Below are 17,983 nucleotides of genomic sequence, written 5' to 3'. Positions count from 1 at the left end.
ACTCCGGCGGGGACGATGGCGGCGACGGCGACGTTCCGGCACTTTCAGTACGGCCAGCAGTCAACGGCGTCGACGGATGCCGGCCGGCCGGAAGTTATCAGTCGGCGGCGACGGTCGGTGGTCCGGCGTCGGCTGGTTCTCGGCGGACTGCCGGCGGCGATCGGTCGGCATTCGGCAACGGTCGGCCGACGGCGGCGGCGGCGGTCGGTGGTCGGTGGCGGCGGTCGTGGCGGGAAGTGGTGTTGAGTTTGGATATAGGAGAAGGGTAAAATTTAAAAAATAGGAAGGATTAAGAGTTGGATAAATAATTCTAGGGTGTGAGGAAGGTATTATTTTAACCCACCTAATATAACCTAATCATTCATAGGAGGTATTGACTTGGTTAAATAATCACGCGTACCAAACGAGGGATAAGGTGGGTTAAAAAAATAAACCCACCTTATCACCCCTACCAAACACTCCCTTAGTGATCACTTTACACTTCTGGATATTTAAGAACCCTCGATTCACCAGAAAACATAGTAAATCAAATAACCGAAGGTTACTGATATACAGAAACATTATGTTTTGAGTAGCACGAAGCTGATACTTCAAATGATCATATATATTTCTGGTGAGTAGCGTGCTTGATGAGCGATGAAGTATGGAACTTTAAGTGCAGTCAGAAACTTCAAGTATGCAAGCTTAGTGATGTGATAATGTAGCGCTTCAAAAGTTTGTATGTTGTATGCAAACATTAGCGAGCTCTGTCTTGCATTTCTTCAACTCTTTATTTATATAATATTTCGGTCTAACGAACGAAAAAGGATGTGCAACGTAAACCTGTAGCGTTGAACTGATGTGTCACTATCAGCTGCAAAGACATTTAATATTCTCTTTGTTTGTGCAGGTTTGAATCATGTTCCTTTGAAGAGTTTATGCCGAGTATCGTTTTATAGTAACTGTTAGCTCCATCAGAACTTGTAGGATAATTAAGCAATATTTTCTTTTTGGGATAGTGACATAAATGAAGATCTTTATCGGGACTAGAACCAAACATGGTTGAATTGTAGCGGTGGAAAACTATTGAGTGTTCTGAGCCGCTCATATAATGTCTTTAATTTAGTGTGCAATAAATGGCTCTTTACTGAGGCGGTTGAAATCTTAGAATAGCCGGTTGGAAAACTTTTAACGGTTGAAACTCTTCTGCTGCAAGCGGTTGAAATCCAAGCTGTTGAATTGTTCATATTATGCAAGATAGATTGCAGCTGTTTCCTGAAACAGTTAGGTGATGTTTTGATTTTTTCAATCACCAAAACTTAAGGGTAACAATAATTTCTTAACAATTTCCCCTTTTTGGTGATGACAAAACCCAGTTGCAGAACTATACAACAATTTACAGATAATAAAGAAAGTGTAATGAGAGAGATTGTATTTCATTGAGTAAATGAAATTACACGCTTCAAACAATACAAGCCATTATATTAACTATTAACACATTGCTTTAACATTTCTTTTTTGCTTGACTCTTCTTCTGTTCTTCAAGTTGTTTTTGTATCAAAGCTTCATCTGCTTTGGCACACTCTGCAATCCTTTTCCTTAAAGCTTCTTCAGCCTTTTGAGCTTCCTTCTGCCTCTTTCTTTCCCCATTTTTTGACATCACCATGCATAAGGAATTGCATGATTTCCATCAGTTGAGCGCCTTGAGAATCCATGCGCTGATCAACGTGTGCTTGAACTCTCGACATTTCGCCCGAAAGCTCGATGCACATGTTGATATGCGAGGAATTGTGCCGTTCTTGTCTAAGGGAAAGACTGCAATTCATTGCAAGAAATTTCTTGGAGAGGTCAGATTTCATAGGCTGAAAAGCTTTCTTGAGATCAAATTGCTTCCAGTTGAGGGAAAAAATTGATTTATCCATTGTTTTTAGGTGGTCCAAAATATTCTTCTTGTTGTCTACTTCCACAAATTCTTCCTCGGGTATGAAGAGGTCTGATGAAGAAAGTATTCTAGCATTGATGGAGGCCAGTTGAGAAGAAGATGCTTTTCCGGTTGACTTGGAAGGCTATGGTGTATCGATTTCGGAAACTAGAACATCAACTGCTGTGTCAAATGCCATCGACAAAACAGGAATTGCTTCGCTGGAGACTTCTTATGCCACAAGACCGTTTGATTGATCCTCAGGAATCACGGAGAACAAAGAAAAGAGGTAACCATTTCAAGATCATCTGTAGATGCAGTAGTTGAAGAGACTGAAGGTTTTTGGAGAATGCCCTGAGCAGGATCATCAGCAGATTCAAATGGTGAAGGAGAAGAGATTTCCACTTGGGTTGTTCCCTGATCAAAATCAGACAGAGATTGCACAACTTCTTTGGCAGAGATGAGAGGTACTTCAAACAGACCAATATGCGCCGAGAGAAGAAGCACAACTGATTCAGACTTGTGAATGGGTCTATCTTCCTCATGGATCTCTTGAGGAGCTACCATGGAACCAGGTTCATCTTGTCCATGGACTATCTTAGTGATTGGATCATATTTTGTCATGATGATTTCGGCGTTTGGAAGGATGTAATACGCATCGCTGGTCATAGCGGTTTCAATCGGTACCTTGGAAACAATAGAAGTGGCAAGGACAATATAGGATGAAGATGGTGGTAACTGAGTAGTAGAGGAGTTTTTGATAATCCTAGGAACCAGCACTTCATCAAGGTTCAATTCTGGATCAAACTTGGCCTTATTGCCAACCGCAGACAGTTGAAGTTCCAGCCGCTTAATAGCGATAACCATTGAGAGTGATAGGGCATACATTTGAAGTTGGGCTATGATAGATTAGTCATCCCTGACGGTTGGACAAGTAGGAACACAATTGTTCCTCTTCAGTTGAATTAGTGCTCAGAGAACACTTTCCTTCAGCTGTAATTCCATAAAGTCTCTTCATAGGAGAGTGGTTGGGATGTCAGAGGCTTCTGTCCACTCCAACATTGGAAGTTCAAGTTTGGCAGCTGCTTTGATCTTGCCGGTTTGAATAAGTTAGTTGTCAGGGCCCGTGCTCTTAATTAATATTTAATTACCAAACAACCAGTATTAATGGTGTAAACATCGAAAACGAGTTTAAAACGTTATTAGGGCCTACAGAAATTTCGGCATGACAAATTGTCAGTAGGACATCACAAAAATTTCAAAACACAACAACAACAATATACGCTCGAAAATAACACCAAGTTCACAATCAACCACACAAACATCCTACAGCCGCACTGGCCAGGACTAGACACAACCTACCACAAATAAAATCCAAACAACATTAAAACATAACCATACAGCTACATAGGGCATCACCCTGGCAAATGTATCAAACCAGCATAATATATATAAATATCTGGGAACTCTGACACAAACCGACTGACTACTGGGTACCACTCGCTGACGCTCCACCAGATGCGTCAAAACCCCTTGAATGACCTGCTATGGCATCAAAAACAACCACAACATCAAAAGAAAACAGGGGTCGGATCCCAGTACGACAAACCAGTAAAATCACGACGTATATAAAGGATATGTAATAATACCAAGTAAATGCAATGCTATGCGATGCATTAATGCTAACAATGGAATAACGGATACCAAATGGAGTCAAAACGAATAGCATCATCAACAGTAACAACACCCGTGCCAGGAATGCAACATCAAATCGTCGCTCGTCAATGCACGTAGCATCGGGAATGCGAGTAGCTAAGTCGCTCGTCCCTAGCTGTCAACTGGGAATGTGGCTAATCCTAACCCACTCGTCCATCTGATGACTCAATATATCTCAACAGAATCAACATAAATAGCCGTCAAAGGAGTCAAGGCTCAATATGTTATGCCAATACAATTTATGCATGAATGCATCAGAATAAACATTCAAAGCACATAATAGCAAACAACATTCACCGAATATTCTTACACGCCAATATAAGCGTCATAATGATATAGGTTTGAGCGTACCTCAACTTCAACTTACAATACCACAGAAAATCTTAAGAGCTATCGGATGAACTGGCCCAACAATAAAACCTACAATATAAATTCGCTATACACTTCAATATAATACAATCCAAGTGACTAAAACAAATTAAATTGGCTCGGTTAACATTCGAATTCCGGGCAGCTTAAATAACCCTTATAAAATCCGAATTCAAGCTTAATACCTCAAGAAACGAAGCTTAAACACACAACGATGATCTTGTGAAGATGGCTCGTCGGAAAACACTGTTCACGCTGGAAATCTAGCTGGAAATTATGGGAAAAGCTTAATTTTCCACTACACAAACTAATCCACCAAAACACAACTAAGAATTGAAGCCAAAAATCTTACCTATAACAGAATCGAAACTCACGCACAGTTGCTGGAAATCAAGCCGATCGAACTCGATAACTTCCGATTCATGGCAGGAAATACTCTAATAGAAAGGAGGAAGAAGTTGCTAAGTTGCTGGGCTACTTCTCCGACCGAGGGCGGCGCTACGCGATTGATGCAGAAAGATGAGAGAAGCGACGGGGCAAGGCAGGGGAAGAAGCTTCTGGATTTTGAGCGATCTGATTCTTCTATCAAATGGATTGGGGTTATTATAATTTAATGAAACGGGCTGGGCCTTTTTAGAGTTATTGGGCCTCACATTCTCCCCCACTAATAAAAGATTTTGTCCTCGAAATCTAACAAATACAACACTGACATCCAAAACATTACGACTAGAAATACATAGAAAATTCAGAATACATCGCGTAATTCATTACATTCTCAAACAAATGAGGTCATTCTTGTCGCATCTTTGCCTCTAATTCCCATGTAGATTCTTCTCTTCCGTGCCTACTCCATTGCACCAAAACTAGTGGAATCGTCTTGTTCCTGAGCTGTCTTTCCTTGCGGTCCAAAATTTGCACTGCATGTTCAACATAGCTAAGAAAACCATCCAACTCCACATCCTCGACATTCAAGATATGAGACGGATCTGGCTCATACTTCCGCAACATAGATACATGAAACACATTATGTATCAAAGACAAACTCGGCGGCAAGTCCAAACGATAAGCCAATATGCCAATCCTCTCAACAATCACATACGGTCCAATATAACGCGGAGCTAACTTCCCTTTATGTCCAAATCTCATAGTACCCCGGAATGGTGATACTTTCAGGAAAACATAATCGCCCACTTGGAACTCTAAAGGTCTACGCCTTTTATTAGCATAACTGGCTTGACGATCCTGGATTGATTTCATCCTTTTCCTGATCAATTCAACTTTATCTTTCATTTCTTGAATAAATTTTGGTTTTGACATCTGTCTTTCTCCTATATCTTCCCAACATATCGGCGATCTGCACTTTCTTCCATACAAAGCTTCAAATGGTGCCATACCGATTGTTGCCTGAAAAATATTATTGTAAGAGAATTCAACCAAAGACAATGATTCTCGCCAACCACCTTTGAAATCCATCACTACTGCTCGTAACCCGTCTTCAAGCGTTTGAATGGTTCTTTCTGACTGACCATCTGTCTGTGGGTGATAGGCAGTGCTCATAGCCAACTTTGAACCCAAAGCTGATTGCAAACTTCCCCAAAACTTTGAAACAAACCTTGGATCACGATCGGATACTATGGTTACTGGCACACCATGCAATCTTACTATATGATCAATGTACAGTTTTGCCATTTTCATATAAGTACAAGTACGATCATACGGAATAAAATGAACTGATTTAGAAAATCTATCAACAATCACCCAAATCGCATCACAACCACGATTAGAACGAGGTAAATGAGTCACAAAATCCATAGCAATGTGCTCCTAGTTCCACTGTGGCACTTCAAGACTGTGTAACATTCCACCAGGTCTCATTCTCTCGGCTTTAACTTGTTGACACGTTAAATATTTAGCCACAAAATGAGAAATATCTTTCTTCATACCTTCCCACCAATAATGAGCTCTCAAGGTATGATACATCTTTCGAATTCCTGGGTGAATACTGTGTCGACTACAATGTGCTTCCCGCAGTATAACTTCTTTCAAATCTATCAAATTAGGAACCACAAGTTTACCATTAAAGCGCAGACTACCATCTGAAGCAACACTAAACTTTTCTGTCTGACCTGTTCGAGACAATTCCTTTAATCTATGAATGTGCGGATTGGTCTTCTGTGCTGCTTTGATGCTGGATAAAATCTGTGGCTCAACTTGAATAGATGACACTATAAAGTAGTCTCCACTGATCTGATAAGTCCATCCTGAAGTTCCCAAGTGTTCGTGAACTTTAGAGATAGTCAAAGATGTCATCATAACATTCTGAACATTCCTGCTGAGAGCATCTGCAACAAGATTCATTCGCCCTGGTTGATATTGAATCTCACAATCAAAGTCTTTAAGTAACTCCATCCATCAACGCTGTCTCATGTTCGAGTCAGGCTGTGAGAAAAGATATTTAAGACTCTTGTGATCCGAATAAATCACAAACTATTCACCGTACAGATAATGACGACATAACTTCAATGCGAACACAATGGCAGCCAACTCTAAGTCATGGACTGGATATCGGGTCTAATGCAGCTTCAACTGACGAGAAGCATATGCAATCACTCGCCCATTTTGCATTAGAACACAACCAAGTCCATTTAGAGATGCATCTGAACAACAACATATCCACCTGAGCCTGATGGCAAAGCCAGCACTGGAGCTGTTGTCAAATTTTCCTTCAAAGTCCGAAAACTTGACTCACATTCATCAGTCCACACAAAACGTCGATCTTTTTGTGTTAATTGAGTCATAGGCCTTGCTATAATAGAAAATCCTTCAATAAAACGCCTATAATATCCTGCCAATCCCAAGAAACTGCGAATATCGGATATATTCGTCGGTGTTGGCCAATTGATAACAGCTTCCACTTTACTAGGATCCACTGATACTCCTAGAGCTGATATAACATGACTCAAAAATACAACTCTGTCTAGCCATAATTCACATTTAGAAAATTTTGCATCAATTGCGCTGCTCTGAGTGTCTGGAGGACCAACCTTAAATGTTCTCGATGCTCCTTCTTTGTTTTTGAATAGATCAGAATGTCATCTATGAAGACAATAACAAATCTGTCTATAAATTCTCGAAAAACACGATTCATCAAATCCATAAAAACTGTCGGAGCATCAGTCAATCCAAAAGGCATAACTAGAAATTCATAATGCCCATAACGTGTTCGAAATGCTGTCATCGGAACATCTTCCTCTCGAACTCGAAGCTGATGGTAGCCAGAACGAAGATCGATCTTTGAATACACTGATGTACCTTGCAACTGATCAAACAAGTCATCGATACGCGGCAGTGGATACTTATTCTTCATTGTAGCTTTGTTCAACTGCCTATAATCAATGCACATTCTCATCGTTTCGTCTTTCTTCTTTACAAACAATACCGGAGTTCCCCAAGGTGACATACTTGGTCTAATATAGCCTTTTTCCACTAAGTCCTATAATTGCTCTTTGAGTTCTTTCAATTCCGCTGGATCCAAACGGTATGGTGCTCTTGAAATAGGATTTGTCCCGGACACCAAATCAATGCTAAAATCGATTTCCCTCTGGGGTGGAAATCCAGGAATTTCATCGGGAAATACATCAGGGAATTCCTTGACAATAGGAATATCAGAAACCTCAAATCTTTTTCCCTGTGTCGCATCAACTGCATAGATCATGAATCCTTCATTTCCTGTCGACAAGATTCTAAACATTTCCATTGCTGATACTAATGGAATACGTGATTGCAAATCATTACCGTAAAAATTCCATTTACTGCCATAATACGGTCTGAATCTGACGACTCCATGGAAACAATCAACGGTAACTCGATAATTAGACAGAGTATCCATTCCCAAAATACAGTCGAAGTCAGACATATCTAGCTTGATGAGATAAGTTATCATAATATTATTATCGAATCTGATCACACAATTCAGAATTATCTCATGAGACATCAAACACACACCGACAGGTGTAGAGACTGACACAGTATCTATCAACGGAGTAGCAGCAATCTCATGTTCATCAACAAATACAACAGATACAAATGAATGAGATGCTCCTGTGTCTATCAGTATACGAGCAGGATGATTAAAAATAAGGCAGATACCTGCAATAACTCCGCCTGGTGCGTCTTGAACTTGATCCTGGGTTAAAGCATGAACTTGAGCCTGCTGTGGCCCTGAAAAACACTGTTGTGCAGAACCTCTAGGCTGAGGATAGCTAGACTGTTGAAAAGACTGAGTCGGAATAAAAGGTCTAGTTGCTGGCCCTCTGAAACCTTGACCAAACTGAGGTTGCTGAAATTGTTGTCTTACTGCATTCGGACATACTCTAGCATAATGTCCAACTTGCCCACAGATATTACAAGATCCATGAACTCCCGTAAACTGAGTGCTGAAATGCTTACCACCACAACGATCACAAAATACTCCACCTGGTGACCCAACTGAACTTCCACGCTGACTGCTGGAACTAGAAGAACTACTACGAGTCTGTTTCTTGAACTGTTTTCCTTTCGCTTTAAAGTTTTGCTACTTTGGTTGTTGATAAGACTGCGAAGGCTGATACGGCAGTAAAGGTCGGTATAGTGGTGCACCAACTGGCATCGGCACATTACCTCCGAAACTCTGAGGAAAACCTGGTTGAACTGACTGTGGATCTGCCAAAAGTAGACTTGCCTCCACATTCTTGGCTTTCTCAACAGTATCGGCATAATTAACAGGCGCTCCAGCTACTACTAAAGTACAAATGGTTCGATTCAATCCTTGCATAAAATACGATAGCTTGTTCCGATCACTGCTAGCAACATGAGGAACATAGGCAAGAAGCGCTGAAAATTGAGAGGCATACTCCACTACAATCATGTTACCTTGAGTCAATCTATTGAATTCAACTTCCTTGGCCGAATAATATGAAGGCGGTGAATAATCTCGAGCAAACTGAGCGCAAAATACATCCCAAGTAACTTTTTCACCTGATTCTTTCAGAGCTTCCTCAGAAGTTTCCCACCATAACTGAGCTCGGTCTTTTAATTGACAAATAGCCAACTTAAGTTGCAAATCAGGAGTGTACTCCAACATATTGAACAAACGCTTCATAATTTTTAACCATGCTACAGCTTTCTCACCATCTTCATTCCCAAAGAATCGAGGAGGACACATGTTCTGAAATCGGGATATCACTAGTTCCATTTCACCCATTCCTCTGGTCAACCGATCCACTTCATGGTCAACATTAACATTTCGTGCTTCACCACGAGGACGACGACCTCGTCTTCCCCATCAGTCTCGTTAAGTCCTCTCACATTAGGAGCTTCAGATTCCTGAACAACTTCCTTTCCTTTTCTAACCTTACGACAAGGTGCCATCTACAAACACCAGGATTTAATCCACAGGCAGAAAACAAAATAATCGGTTGAGTATAAGAGCATAAACTTAAACTAATACTCTCTAGTCATGCTGATTCAATTAATTCAAAACATATAAACAAGTAAGAGCAAGTAATCAAACACATGCACAATCATATTATTTGTGTATAAACTCAAGTGTACGAAACTCTAATTCGAGCGTATCCCAGTTACACTCTGATATCAAACTGTCAGGGCCCGTGCTCTTAATTAATATTTAATCACCAAACAACTAGTATTAATGGTGTAAACAGCGAAAACGAGTTTAAAACGTTCATTAGGGCCTACAAAAATTTCGGCATGAAAAACTGTCAGTAGGACATCCCAAAAATTTCAAAACACAACAACAACAATATACGCTCGAAAATAACACCAAGTTCACAATCAACCACACAAACATCCTACAGCCGCACTGACCAGGACTAGACACAACCTACCACAAATAAAATCCAAACAACATTAAAACATAACAATACAGCTACACATGGCATCTCCCTGGCAAATATATCAAACCAGCATAATATATATAAATATCGGGGAACTCTGAGACAAATCGACTGACTACTGGGTACCACTCGCTGACGCTCCACCAAATGCTTCAAAACCCCTTGAATGACCTGCTATGGCATCAAAAACAACTACAACATCAAAAGAAAATAGGGGTCAGACCCCAGTACGACAAACCAGTAAAATCACGACGTATATAAAGGACATGTAATAATACCAAGTAAATGCAATGCTATGCGATGCATTAATGGTAACAATGGAATAACGGATACCAAATGGAGTCCAAACGAATAGCATCATCAACAGTAACATTGGCCACCCGTGCCAGGAATGCATCATCAAATCGTCGCTCGTCCATGTACGTAGCATCGGGAATGCGAGTAGCTAAGTCGCTCGTCCCTAGCTGTCATCTGGGAATGTGGCTAATCCTAACCCACTCGTCTCTCTGATGACTCAATATATCTCAACAGAATCAACATAAATAGCCGTCAAAGGAGTCAAGGCTCAATATGTTATGCCAATACAATTTATGCATGAATGCATCAGAATAAACATTCAAAGCACATAATAGCAAACAACATTCACCGAATATTCTTACACGCCAATATAAGCGTCATAATGATATAGGTTTGAGCGTACCTCAACTTCAACTTACAATACCACAGAAAATCTTAAGGGCTATCGGCTGAACTCGCCCAACAATAAGACCTACAATATAAATTCGCTATACACTTCAATATAATACAATCCAAGTGACTAAAACAAATTAAATCGGCTCGGTTAACATTCGAATTCCGGGTAGCTTGAATAACCCTTATAAAATCTGAATTCAAGCTTAATACCTCAAGAAACGAAGCTTAAACACACAACGATGATCTTGCGAAGATGGCTCGCCGGAAAACACTGTTCACGCCGGAAATCTAGCTGAAAATTAGGGGAAAAGCTTAATTTTTCACTACACAAACTAATCCACCAAAACAAAACTAAGAATTGAAGCCAAAAATCTTGCCTATAACCGAATCGAAACTCATGCACAGTTGCTGGAAATCAAGCCGATCGAACTCGATAATTTCCGATTCATGGCAGGAAATACTCTAATAGAAAGGATGAAGAAGTTGCTAAGTTGCTGGGCTACTTCTCCGACCGAGGGCGGCGCTACGCGATTGATGCAGAAAGATGAGAGAAGCGACGGGGCAAGGTAGCGGTAAGAAGCTTCTGGATTTTGAGCGATCTGATTCTTCTATCAAATGGATGGGGGTTATTATAATTTAATGAAACGGGCTGGGCCTTTTTAGAGTTATTGGGCCTCACATTGGTCGAAGGCTTGACCGTTCGAAATTCAACCCATTTATCAAACATTTCTATTTTCTGCCGAATGATCTCATTGACTCGCTTGCTTGTCAGCACAATGGTAGTGTAGCCATTTTTTTTTGGGTGGATCTTCCAACAAAATTTTCTTTCCCTTTTCTGTAGGATGAAGGAGGGGAATACTGGAGTAGGAGATGGGATTTTCGGTCCAGCGATTTAAATTTCTTTGAGACTTCTTGCTTTAACGGTAGGGACTGGAAGATGAATCAACGGTGCAGAGAGATGCTTGATCAACTTAATTTTTGCAGCCTTGGGCTTTTCTGACCGTTTTCTTCTTAAAGACTTGGGAGACTAGTACGTCATCCCGAGATTCTTCCTCAGAACTGTATTTCAGAACCAGATTACGTTGTGATGTCTTCTTCTTCTTAACAAATTAGATTGCAGTCTCTGTTTTGACAGAGACAATCTCCTCATCCGTTGGAAGGTTCTTATTTTGAAAACTTTCAACCGTTGAACAGTTGAAGAACTTTGTTTTTCCAACATGAATCATGTCCACTAGTTGGACTCCTTTCTGTTGCAGAAGATGAAAAATTTGAACCGCAAATTGTTGAGACTAATTCTATTTCTTTATCATAGCAACCAGTGTCTTGAACAAGACATCAGACCAGTCGACTTCAAGATTTGTGGCGATAGTGGCCATGACAAGGAATTTTTCTAGGGTGATTGTATCATACGCACCTGCCTTGGCTAGGATTCCCTTCGCAACTATATCAGCCATCAGTCTTAACTCATTCTTCAGATCTCGTTTCTGGCAAGTTTGGGGAAGATACGATAGTCAGAAAGGGAGAAGTTACTTATCCAATGCTCAGCATTGCCATCTGGAAGAGTAGCAAAGTCGATGATTTCCAGCGACTGATAACTTAAAAAAATCAGCGAACATTTTCTGGGTAATGCGAAAGTTCTTTCCCTGAACATCGTAGAAAATTTCCTCATTTTTCATGTAGTAAGTGTCAAAGAATTCCTTTAAAATGGTTTCGGAGTATTGATAGCTGCAACCCAAAAATGTTCTGAGGCCTGAGGCAGCTTGTATTCGAAACATGGCTGTCATAGGCTTATTGGTCATGGCAAGCACAGATGCAAAGTCGATGGCCATGGTGTTGTGAGCAATAGAGGCAGCCATTTGTTCGAGTGTATGATGAATAATTAATGAAAAAGTTCATCAAAACAAACAAGAATCGCAAGATAGTGGAGTACAAAAGTGATAAATGCTGGTGATAGAGAGAATTATGATGTAAAATTTATGTAAGTATATTCGGTTCATGGAGGCACATATCAGTCCACGTGGAGGAATGTTAGTGGATGTGTTTTGAAATTTGAAAAGTTTCAGACGTCGGTATAATGAGTAATTTCAAATTTTAAGAAGATAACTGTTATGTCATATAAAGCGGTCAGAAAGTTGAGTGATTTTTACGCAATGACATTGAGGAACATGCACAAAACAAGAGAAAAATGAAATGGTTTGCTTTATTTGTGATTAGAGAGTGTGCAGTTGAAACCATGTAATAAATATGGGTAGTCCAATCGTCAACCGCAACGGTTATAAAAGTGTTCTTTCCGACCCATTTATTTATTGACATAACCGCTATTTCCCCATAAATACATGTATATTTATTACAAGTTAAATGATCTTAGCCTTGGAGAATGAGTATCCGACGGCTGACAAAGATCTCTTTGTATTCTCCTGTCAATTTGTCATAATGATGATCGCGATCTTTCATATGGTCCGAGCCTATAAACAAGAGCAAACCAGGTAGTCATGAAATCACTTAAAACTTTTTATAGACAAGATAAAATTATATCAAAGCAAGAGATGGAGCCAGATCTAGCCGAGGAGTTCCAGTGGTCCATCGTGGCCAGCCGCAAGCTGAAATATGAGGACAAGCATTTTGGAAAAGACGTTGTCCTACCTGGTCCAAGCTCCATGAGCTATAGTTCTTCAGGGAGATAGGTCTCCCTCGTAGAGTACCTGTTGCCACAAGGAAACTTGTGGCACGAGAGAGAAAGTACTGGCGGCGTCTCGACGTTCGCTATGTTGTATAAATCTTCAAGGGTGAAGATGTCTACCTCCTGATGCTCTTCAAAGAGCAGAAGGCTTTGGGAAGAATTGCATTCTCAGAGGAATTTATGAGGACCAGCACCGGTGGGATGGGTGGTTGGATGTCCCTTTGGAGGGCTGCTGTAGATAGGAAAATAAATAATGTAGAGGCCCGAACAGAAAGGAATTAGATTGTTCTTTCTTATTAGGACTAGCTGCGGAATCATTCCGTTCACCAACCACGATAGTGCAACGTGATGTTTCACGCATGCTAGTAGTTTGTTACCTACTGTTCTAGTGTTTTATCAGATGTACTATTCGCAAAGCCTGATTTAATGAATGAAATTTTATTTTGTTTATTGCTTGTCTCATTTTTATGCTTTATGTTTATTTTATTCGAAACTTATTTTGGAAATAAACAATAGATTAACATGTAAAGGAATTAAGATAAATCAATTAATCCAAGAATATTTCGGAAATAAGAAAACTCAGTGTCCGGTAGAGGCTTGGTGAATATATCGACTGCCTGCTGATCTGTCAGAACATATTCAAGGCGAATTTCCTTCTTCATGACATGTTCTCGGATGAAATGAATCTAATGTCAATATGCTTTGTCCGATAGTGCAATACAGGGTTGTATGTAATTGCTATTGCACTTGTGTTGTCACGAAAGATAGGAGAGTCCGCGGTTTGAATTCCATAGTCTTTGAGCTGCTGTTGCATTCACAACAATTGAGCACAGCAACATCCAGCCGCAAGATATTATGATTCACCGGTTGAGGTGGAAATAGAGGTTTGTTTCTTGCTGAACCAAGATATTAGTCTATCCTCAAGAACTGACATGAATCGCTGGTGCTTTTCGGGTCGATTTTACACCCTGCGTAATCTGTGTCTGAATAACCTACAAAATTAAAACTTGAATCTTCAGGATACCAAAGACCTACATTAGTAGTACCTTTAAGATATTTAAGAATGCGTTTAGCAGCAGTGTAGTGTGATTGCATATATAGGATTAACTTGAAATCGTGCACACAAACAAACTGCAAACATGATGTCTGGCCGGCTAGCGATCAGATATAACAGTGAACCAATCAATCTCCGGTACATGGTTGTGTCTACTGAGATTCTCCCTTCGTCTTTGTCTTCTTTTATTGATGAGCTCATTGGGGTAGCAAATTTAGAGCAATTTTTCATACCAAAATTTTTTAACATGTCTCTTGTATATTTGGATTGGTTAATGAAAATGCCAGTTTCTGACTGCTTGACTTGCAGTCCTAGAAAGCAGTTTAAATCTCCCATCATGCTCATTTTAAACTGATCCTGCATCAACTTGGAGAATCTTTCACACAATTTAGGATAAGTTGATCCAAATATTATATCATCGACATAGAGTTGTACAAATAATGAATGGTCATCCTTTGAGAATTTAAACAATGTTTTATCAACCGTTCCAATTGAAAAATCATGATCGAGTAGGAACTTGGTTAAAGTGTCATGCCATGTACGTGGTGCTTGTTTTAGTCAATATAGTGTTTTATCTAATCTATAGACATGATTATGATGATCATAACTTAGGAAGCCAAGAGGTTGTTCAACGTATACTTCCTCATTAAGCAAACCGTTTAAGAATGTAGATTAGACATCCATTTGGTACACTTTACAGTCTTTAATGCAGCAAATGCAAAAAATATTCTAATGGCTTCTATTCTAGCAACAGGAGCAAATGATTCATCAAAATCAATACATTCTTCCTGTTTATAGTCTTGTGCTACTAGTCTAGCTTTGTTTTTGACTGCTGAACCGTTTTCGTCCATCTTATATCTAAACACCCATCTAGTACCAATTACATGCATATTAGCAGGACGATGAACTAAGTGCCATACTTTGCTTCTTTCAAACTGATTTAGTTCTTCCTGCATCGCATCTATCCAATTACTATCATTTAGTGCATCATCAAATTTCTTAGGTTTTATCTGAGAGACAAATGTTGCATGCATAAATTCATCAATCATTTTCTTTCTAGTTCTAAGAGGAACGGTTGGGTTACCGATGACCAGATCGAGTGGATGATTCTTTTTCCACCAGAGACATGGTCCATATGGATTGGGCTCTGTTGGTTGAGCCATTGCATCTTCTTGTTCCACCATTTCCTCCTCTATCTGATTAGTTTCTGACGGATGATTGTTCAACGGTTCATCCATCTGATGAGGTTATTCTTGGACGGTTGGATTTTGTTCAGAAATATGTTTCGCCTGTTATTCTCAAATCTATCTCATCATCACTGCTAGATTTAAGGTTAGTAGCATCTAATTTATTATTTAAATCATGAATGTTGTTACTATTATTATCGTGACAGATAGATTATTCATCAAAATATGGATGGATTCTTCAACAATTAAAGTCCTTTGATTGTATAATCTACAGGCTTTACTCGCTGCTAAATATCCTAAGAAGACACCATTATCAGATTTAACATCGAATGCGGTTAAATGTGTCTTGCCATTATTATGTATGAAACACTTACAACCGAATATGCAGAAATATCCAATCTCGGGCTGCTTGACAGTTCAGACTCATATGGAGCCTTTTCATGATTCTTGTTGATCATGGACCGGTTTTGAATGTAGCAAGCAGTGTTGACAGCTTCTGCCAAAAATCTTTGAGTGATCCTAGACTCTGCTAGTATAGCTCTAGCTGCTTCTCTGAGGGTGCAGTTTCTTCTTTCAGCAACTCCATTTTTTTGCGTTGATTCTGCAGCTAAGAGCTCATGCTTGATGCCATGATTCTCAAGATAGGATGATAGAATTTGTTTCAAGAATTCAGTTCATCTATCATTCTTGATCTTGTCCACCATTGTAGTTCTTTCATTCTGAAGTCTCTTGAGAAGTTTGATGAGATGGGCAGCGGTTTGATCCTTGGAACTCAAAAATATTACCCACGTGAATAGGGAGAAGTCATCAATTACCACTAGAGTATATTTCTTTCTCCCTAAGCTCATTACTGGTATAGGTCCAACTAAATCCATGTAAAGTAGTTCTAAACAACGAACTGATGAGTTCCTTCCTTTATTCTTGAAGGTTGATCGAACCTGCTTACCTAGTTGACAAACATTGAAATTCTATATTTTGCAAAATCAATGTTAGGCAGACTAGATACCAAATTAAGCTTGCTAATAGTGGCAATAGACTTGAAATTAAGGTGATTGAGCTGTTTATGCCATAACCAATTTTTATTTTCATTTAAGGCGATAAAACAAGTTGGCACATTTAAGTTGTCATCATTCCATCTCATCTTATATGTGCTCTGTTCTCTAAGACCAGTCAACATAATATTGTCTGCTGTTGATTTAACCGTGCAAGTGTGCTTGTGAAACTCAACGGTGTGACCGTTGTCACATAGTTGACTTATGCTAATCAAATTGTAACACAAATTTTCAACTAAGAGTACATTTAATAATTATTTTGCAATGGGTAATCTTCCCTTTACCCACTGCTTTACCTTAGAATTATCAGCAAAGGTGATTTTTGATCTTTTGTAATCAATGACTTCTGATAGAAGTTGTCTATTTCCTGTCATGTGTCTGGAGTAGCCACTGTCTAAGAACCAAGTATATTCTTATACATTCTTCTTTCTTTTGTACATGAAATTATTGAAATAAGATCTTGGTACCCATATCTAGTTGGGTCCTGAACTGATTAGACCCTTCTGGATCTACGCTTGGATTATCCTGAGGGACTTTCCATTGTGTCTCCCGGAATGAATGCAGTTAGGTGCATAAGCAGGTGGTGTGTGAAGTGCTCTTTCTTTTGCAGTATGTTGTCTTGGCCGTTTGTCCTTGTCACTCAATTCGTATCTCTTTTGAACAGGTCGGCCATTGTAACGGTTAGGTCTTATATCTTTTGAGTGATGTCCGATTGAACTTGTTTTTCTATGGGATGAATTTGAATCGTTGTGAGCGGTTGGACTTGGCCTGTGTCTAAGCCAAGATCGGTTGGATTTCACACTCTCAGATTCGACATATCCTAGACCCCAACGCCTTCCATTGTTATCAAAATTTACATTTTGATTGATTTGGATTTTAGCCTCATCATGTTCATAAACCGTACTAGATCTGACCAATTTAATTGATTTTAAACTGGATTTTTCTAGTAGCGGTTGAGTTTGTGCCTCAGAAATGCTGCACTTATTTATGGTATAACGAGCCTAGTTCTATCCCCGGCTGGTTTCTGCATCTCATGCATTTTTTCAAGGAAATCAGATGACTTATTTCATGAGTTGACTACTTTTATCAACAATTTGTTTCTTTCAAAGTGGCATGGAATAATCTTCATAAGTCATCATTCTCAGCCGCTAACAGATTTAACTTGACTTTTAAACTTTCAACCTCATTTAGTTGCGAACAGCTGGAGAGAGTTAACTAGTTTTTCAAGTCTTTTTATTCTGCCTTGGCCTCATAGAATCGTTGCGATAGTCCCTTGAACTAATTTACCATGTCATGCAGTGCTGTGACAAGGTCATCTCGTGTAAATTCCAAGGAGTCAAAGTCAAGTACCATATCTTCGGTAGTTTCTGATTCTTCATCAGCCATGGGATATTTGACTGCCTCATCGTCGCTTTCAATTGAGGATACCTCAGAGAGG

General features: G+C 39.6%; 1 long non-coding RNA gene across 1 annotated transcript; it reads right to left on the bottom strand.

The window, feature by feature from the left end:
• Window positions 1-3,148: 3,148 nt before the first annotated feature.
• Window positions 3,149-10,841, bottom strand: LOC142539169 (uncharacterized). Its single transcript, XR_012818847.1, has 3 exons — window positions 10,783-10,841; window positions 10,213-10,648; window positions 3,149-3,442 (listed from the first exon to the last, which is right to left on the bottom strand). It is a non-coding gene; the product is annotated as an uncharacterized LOC142539169 (long non-coding RNA).
• Between the last annotated feature and the right edge of the window lie 7,142 nt (window positions 10,842-17,983).

This window comes from Primulina tabacum, chromosome 3 (genome assembly GCF_025594145.1).
Source record: "Primulina tabacum isolate GXHZ01 chromosome 3, ASM2559414v2, whole genome shotgun sequence".
NCBI classification, from domain to species: domain Eukaryota; kingdom Viridiplantae; phylum Streptophyta; class Magnoliopsida; order Lamiales; family Gesneriaceae; genus Primulina; species Primulina tabacum.
The sequence above is the reverse complement of the archived record's forward strand: the minus strand, read 5'-3'. Positions and strand labels throughout refer to the sequence as shown.